At 42.1% G+C, this 6952-nt stretch overlaps 1 long non-coding RNA gene across 3 annotated transcripts in view; it reads right to left on the reverse strand.

Annotated features, from left to right (window-relative positions):
- Positions 1-6952, reverse strand: part of LOC109380130 (uncharacterized) — a 21586-nt gene that overhangs the window by 6226 nt on the left and 8408 nt on the right. For 2 of the 3 annotated variants that reach the window (XR_002123380.1, XR_002123381.1), the window contains 2 exons: positions 4308-4606; positions 2635-2829 (listed from right to left, as the gene is read on the reverse strand). This is a non-coding gene — a long non-coding RNA (uncharacterized LOC109380130). The remainder of the gene's footprint in view (positions 1-2634; positions 2830-4307; positions 4607-6952) is intronic. The other variant, XR_002123382.1, reaches the window with a different exon arrangement.

The following is a 6952-nucleotide window of genomic DNA, read 5'->3' on the forward strand; positions in this document are numbered from 1 at the left end:
TGTGTGTGTGTGTTTATCATGTTAAAGAAGTGTCTATTCTTATTTTATATAGCAGTTTTAAAAGTCATGAGTGGGTATTTACTTTTATTATGTCTCTTCTGCTTCTATGAAAAAAGTCATACAATTTTCTCCTTAGTCCCATTAATGTGATATATTAATGAGTTTCCCAGCATTGAACCACACTTACAAGTGCTGATGGCAACTCTACTTGATTACATTGTTTTACTTTAAAAATAGGATTCTACTTGCTAATATTTTATTTCAGGTTTTTGCATTAATATTTCATAAGAAAAGTTGGTTTGAAGGTTTCCTTTTGGTGTGCAACCTTTCTCATTATATTCTATATATTAAACATTATATTTAAATACCCAATCCTGTCTTAGAACTTTCACTATTATCACCACAACTGATGCTACCAGGGTTATTGCAATAGCCTTCTAACTCAGGGGTCAGTCAGTCAGTACGCTACAGCCTGCAAGCCAAATTATGTGTTCATATCATTTGCGTATTTTGATATGGGTTGTTTATCTTTGCTTATTGATATGTAGGCAGTAGTCATATATTCTGATACTAATTACTTGATTAGTTTTGTTTTTCAGTCTTTTTTTTCTCTTTGCCTTTCAGTTTTGGAGGTTTCTATTAAGATATTCTCAAGTTCAGGGCTGGCCGAGTGGCTCAGCTGGTTAAGAGTTGGCTTAAGAGCATGAGTGCTGAGCAACAGGGCCGCTGGTTCGATTCCCACATGGGCCAGTGATGCTGCGCCCCAGCTGGACTGCCAATAGGTGGCAGGATGGCTCAGCTGGTGAGAGCACGTGCTCCTAACAAGGTTGCCTGTTCGATGGTGGGCTACGTCCGCCCACAACTAAGACTGAACTCGGCACCTTGAGCTGAGCTCAAGGTCACCCGATGGCTCAGTGGATAGAACATGCGCTCTTAACAAGGCTGCTGGTTCAACTCCCGCATGGCAAGGTGGCTACACCCACCGCAACTAAGATTGTAACACAGCACTTTGAGCTCAGAGGCCACGAGCTGCCAATGGGCAGCCAGATGGCGACTGGCACCCTCCACATTTAAGATTGAAGAACAGCAACTTGGCTGGAACCCTCCCCAATTCCCCAACAGTTTCCCTCCCGCAATTCCCCAATTAAAAAAGAAAAGAAAAGATATTCTCAAGCTCAGTGGTTCTTTCCTCACTTGGGTTCAGTCTATTAATAAGTTCATCAAAGCCTTTCTTTGTTATGGTGGTTTTGATCTCGTGTTTCTTTTCAATTATTTCTTAGACTGTTCTCTCTCTCCTTACACTGTCCACCTGTTTTTGCATGTTGTCTGCTTTTCCCATTAAAGCCCTCAGCATATCAATCATAGTTTTAACAATTCCTGGCCTGGTAATTCCAACATTCCTGCAATATCTGACTCTTGTTCTGGTGCTTGTTCAGTCTCGTCAGTGTGTGTTTTTTGCCTTTTAGTATGTCTTGTAATTTTCTGTTGAAAGGTGGATGCGATGTACATACAGTAAGTCCTCACTTAATGTAGTAGATAGGTTCTTCAACTTCAAGCAAAATGACTATAATGAAACCAGTTTTAACCTAGGCTAATTTATATAAACAAGAGTTAAGTTCCTACAGCATCTCATCAACATTATACCTAAATGACCTTGAATGAAACAATGTTATTCGAGGACCAGCTTGTACTGGGTAGAAAATACACTGCTGTAAATGGACCTGTGGTAATGTAGGGGTAAGATGTGGGGTAAGGGGAAGCATTTGTAGCCCAGTGATTAGGTCTGTGTCTTTCAGTGAGCCTGTGCCTCGGGACTGAGCCTCACAAGTGCTTCTCAGCCCGCCCTCAGTGAGACAGAATAGTTAAGAGAGGGCTGGAGCTGGGTATTTCCCTTCCTCCACGTGGAAGGCCAGAGCCAGCTGGAGTTGGATATTTCCCTTCCCCAGGTCAGTTAGGCTCTGATGAAAGCCCAGCAGATTAGGCGCTGGTTAACTAGTTTCTCCTGAGGGCAGACTTTGTTAAGAACAGAATGCTTCNTAGAGACTGACCCTCTACAATCCCTCTGGAAGCCATCTCACCTCTTTTCTACAGGGTGCTTCTTATATCACCTATCCTCTCTCTCCTGAGTATTCAACACTTTCCTCTTAGTTGCGTTTTTTTCCTCAATATATACTTTGAACTATTTCCCATCTACACACACACACACACACACACCCTTCATCCATTCTGGATCCCACTCCAGCTGTTATTCTATATCCCACCCTCCCTTTGAGTACATCTTCATGAAAACATAGTCCCTGCTTGTTGCTTTCACTTCTCCAATCTCCATTTGCTTCTTAGCCCCAGAAATCTGGTCTGTCCTCACTAAACCTGAAGTCTTCTTAGATATTGCAGTGAACCACCAAGCCAGTGGTGTGTTGCAGTGGGTGAAGCCCACTGTGCAATTCTTCTCAACCTATGTTCAGAGACGTCACATTGGTAACTTGAAGTAGGCCATGATGGGATCATTTACACCAAAGAAATCAACAAACGCTACACACCCGCCCTCACCCCCCCCACCCAGAGAGCCAGTTGTTAAAGTTTTACTAGGACACCATTAAATCAGGTGGCCTTCATTGCAAAGCAATGACTTACCTCTCAACCACTTGTCTGATTTCTAGGTTTTTCTTCCACTTGCCACTTGAAAACATCTGATCCATTTTCCTGCTCTGTGTGAATTTTTCCGTTCTGGCTTCAGGTCAGGCTTGCTCCAACCCTACCATAATCTTCTTGGTCATCATTAGTCAAGTAGAATTTCTGGGGCTGAGATCATTAAGATGGTCTCGACGCCTAGATGTGAAATTCAAGAATTACCTACTGCAACTAGGTAATATTTACAATTGCATTTGATGGTAAGCATAGTAAGGAATATGTTACTGATGAGACATTGATGTTTGAGGCACTAAAAGCTATACATGACTAAAATTAAGGATGACTTCTGCTTAAGTGTTGCAACTATTTTCTGTCATGACTCTATGGGCTGACTGGGCTCAGCTGGGCAGTGCTTCTGCTCCTCTGGATGTCACCTGGGGCTGCATCCTCTGAGCTGAAATAGTTAAGATGGCTCGCTTGCTTGGCTCACAATTGGTGCTGGCTGATGGCTGGAAGCTCAGCTGGAACTGTGAACCAGAGAGCTTGCTTCTTCTCCGTATGGCCTCTCCATGTGGGTTGGGATTCTTAAAAACAAAAAGCTGCACCCCATGATGGAGCACCCCAAGAGCAAACATTCAAAGAGAGAAGCAGCAGAAGCTTCCAGTCTTAAGGCCTTAGCTTGGAATTCTCAGAACATCACTTCTACTGCATTTTATTGGTCAAGTTGGAGCCAGGGGAAGTGGAGTTAAAGTGTTCCAACATCCTGGCATTGTCCTGGGAACAGATAAAACTACAAATGTATAGTGCACTCTACTAATTCAATGATGTATGTTGTAATCTCATGGGTAGCAACTAAAGAAAAATGAAATTATATATAACATGTTAATAGGGGGGAACTAGAATAATGAAAATACTCAATCCAACCTTAATGCAATAAAATTTGAAATTAATAATAAAACCAGGCCAAAAAAATCCCATATTTGAAAATGCAGTAGCATATTACCAAGTAACTCAAGTGAAATCAAGCAATATTTAGAACAGACTGATAATAAAAGCCAATTCATGTCAACATTTATAGAACATCACAAATGAGGTACATAATGACAATTGTTTAAACACATATATTAGGAAATAAAAAAAGTTTGAAGATTGAGCTTGAGGCAAACCCAAAGCAACAAGAAGAAAAAAAAAAAAGGTAAGGCCAACTCAGAAACCAATCAAATATTAGGAAAAAAAAAAAAAGAGAAGATTCCTTGAATCTTTTATTTCTTGAAAGCAATTAAGAAGATGGATACACTTCTGATTAAGAAAATAAGAATTAAGGTTCAAATAAACTACAGGACTAACACAAGTCATATAAACTTTTTTCCTTATATATAAGAATATAATCCATAACCATATGACAATAAACTTGAAAATATATAGGACATGGTATCTCGGTTTGTGTTCTTCCCAAAGACGCTGAGATAAGGACTGAAGTGCAAGTGATATTTTAGGGATGTGATCACTGGGGAGTGGGGAAGTGAGGCAGGAAAGGAAGCGAATCAAGTGTGTTATCAAGCCAGCTTTCTTTGGAGCTTAATCCCTTCAGAGACTTGGGAGACACGCAGAACACATATCTCAAAGTTAGCCCACCCAAGGGATGAGGATGCTGGGGGTTTTATTCACTAGCTCACCATCTGTCTTTGTTTGAGGGCTGTTTCTGGGGCCTCTTCCCTCTAGGACGCCTGCTTGCCCCGTGCATGGTCCCGCATCCTCCAGCAGCCCGCAGAAAAAGCGCTGAGGTCTCCAGCTGCAGGCCTTTACAGTAAGCAGCCTTTGGAGTATATGTGAAGGCCAAGGTGTGACAAAGTGAGGCACAGACAGCTTGTCCTCCAGGTCACACTTCATTTCCCTTCATCCACTTGTGCCCTGTTCACTCTGTCCCGCCACTGATTCTTCAAAGTGGTGGCTGGTCATGGTTTCTAAAAACAGACTTAAAACAGGATTATTGGGAGAAGCTACAATGCTGCTATGGCAATTGGTTCTTCGATTTCTTCTGCACTTGATGTGTGGCCTTCTTCCGCCCCATCCCTCATCTTCAGCCAGCATGTCTGCTGATCTAAATTGATTGCTGGGTAGGGTGACATTCATCTCTGAGAAGTCTGAGCCCAGGTTACCACGCCCTTTGTCCTTGCCCTTTCCTGATCATCACGAGGCACAGAAGCCCTAAGACGCCACTCAGTGAATCCCTGGAGTTCCAGACGTAACCTTTTCTGCTCCCAACAGATGTCAGCAAACATGGCTCCTGTAACCATCAGGGTCTATTATCCCCACCAATGGAGAAACTCCTTTCTTTGCCGGCTGGTCTATTGGCACAAGGAGTGCCAAATGACCCGGTGGCAGTCACAGCTTTTGGTTAAGTGGAATCCTTACTGTGAGCCCTGGTGTAAACATCTCCACTCCCCGTCTCCCAGAAACATTCTTTTCTGGCAGACTTGCTCTGCCTCCATCAGTCAAATAATCCTCCTTTGTCCCTAACAATGCAGGACAAGGCTTCATATTTGAAATCAACCTAAGAATCATCCACCAAAATGGACACTCAGGCCAATTCTATTTGTATCAACATCCATTATAAACATTCCAAACAAAGAACATACATGCACAGGGATATGAAGGCTATCTGAGCAGCAACGTTATGTGCTTTGGGGTTTTTTGTTTCTGTTTTAATCTAAGGGGTTGGACTAAGTGAGCACTATTGCCACTGGGCTCCAAATGATTCTGTGATTCTCTGTTGCTATGGGGATGAGAGTAAATGATTGCAATGCACAGCATGTTCCGTTGCTAAGGTAATTACAGGCATCTTCACCCTCTCTCTCAGGGCCTGCTTTGTCATAGATATTAGCCATGGGATACAATGAGCTTGGGGCTTCAGGTGCCAAGAGAGTGGAGGGAAAATCAGCACCATGGAAGGTTTTGGAGGAAGTGAAAAATTCCACTTGCTGGCTGACCTGGTGGCCTCACAGTGACAGCCAGCAACATGGATGGCATAGTTACTGGTATCTTCAGAAAGCTAGTTTCAGGGTGGGAGTCAGTGACTTCCATTTCACAGGGGCCTGGTGGTATCATGGCTGGATGGCTTGCCAGCAGCCACTGGCAACTGGAGAGACCCAGAAGCCTTGAGTGTTCCAGAAGGTGCCAGAACCTTTCAGACTTATGGTTGGGGTGGGGGGAGGGGAGATGGGGAGTGAGTAAAAGAGAGCATGAGGGAATTTTCTTTCTCCTTCTCACTGCCTTGAGATGCTGTATTTACTGTGTATTTACTTGTTTTGCATCTGCAATTGGTTGTTTCTGGATTTTCTCCGTTCTGTCTATGAATAGGCCAGTGTCTTGTTTTAATGACGGAGGCTGCTTATATATTAAAAAATATTGGAACCTGGCTTTCTTTCAAGCATTATCTAGCTATTGTTATTTGTTCTTTTCCAAATTATAATCAACTTTTTAATTTCAGAGAAAGAGAACTCATGGTATGTTTATTGGGATCGTGTTACATTTAGAGGTTAACCTGTGAGGATGGCCATCTTCATGAAATTAAGTCTTCCTATCTAAGAATGGGGCATGTCTTTTCATTTATTCAAGTTTCCCTTTTGTCTTTCAAAAGTTTTTTTACAGTTTTTATATGCATTTTAGACATTTTAAGATTATGATTATTTTATTTTTTATCATAAATAGGGTCGTCTTCTTTCATTACACCTTTATCCTTCCATTATATCTTTTAAATGGCTTTTGTTTATATAGATTTTTGCGTTGTTAATTTTATAAACTACCTTTACAAAATTCTTATTTTTGTTGTATTTTTCACATTGATTCTTTTGTGTATTCTAGAAATATAATCACATAATCTGAAATGATATAGTTTTATCTTTTTCTTTCTTTGCTCTAATTTGCTTTCTTCTGTTTCATTGCAGTGGAATCACTCCATCATAGTGTTAAAAAGTGATAGAAAGCAGGCGCAGTTGAGCATCTGGTTCCCAAGATGAAGTTCCCCAAGTATGAGCCATCGCGCCTGGCCACCTTGCCCCCTACCCTCGACCCAGCTGAAGATGACATAGCTCTGGAAACCCGGAAAGCGCAAGCCAAGCGGCTGGCCATAAGATCCCGGCTTAAAAGGGAGTACCTGCTTCAGTACAACTACCCCAACTGTCACGGGCTCATCGAAGACCCTGCCTTGACTCTTTGGACCTATGCAAGATCAGCAAATGTCTATCCCAATTTCAGACCCACCGCCAAGACCTCGCTCTTAGGAGCTTTGGTTGGAATTGGGCTTCTCTTCTTCTGGTAT

The sequence above is a fragment of the Hipposideros armiger genome, unplaced genomic scaffold, assembly GCF_001890085.2.
Source record: "Hipposideros armiger isolate ML-2016 unplaced genomic scaffold, ASM189008v1 scaffold_33, whole genome shotgun sequence".
Classification (NCBI taxonomy): Eukaryota; Metazoa; Chordata; class Mammalia; order Chiroptera; family Hipposideridae; genus Hipposideros; species Hipposideros armiger.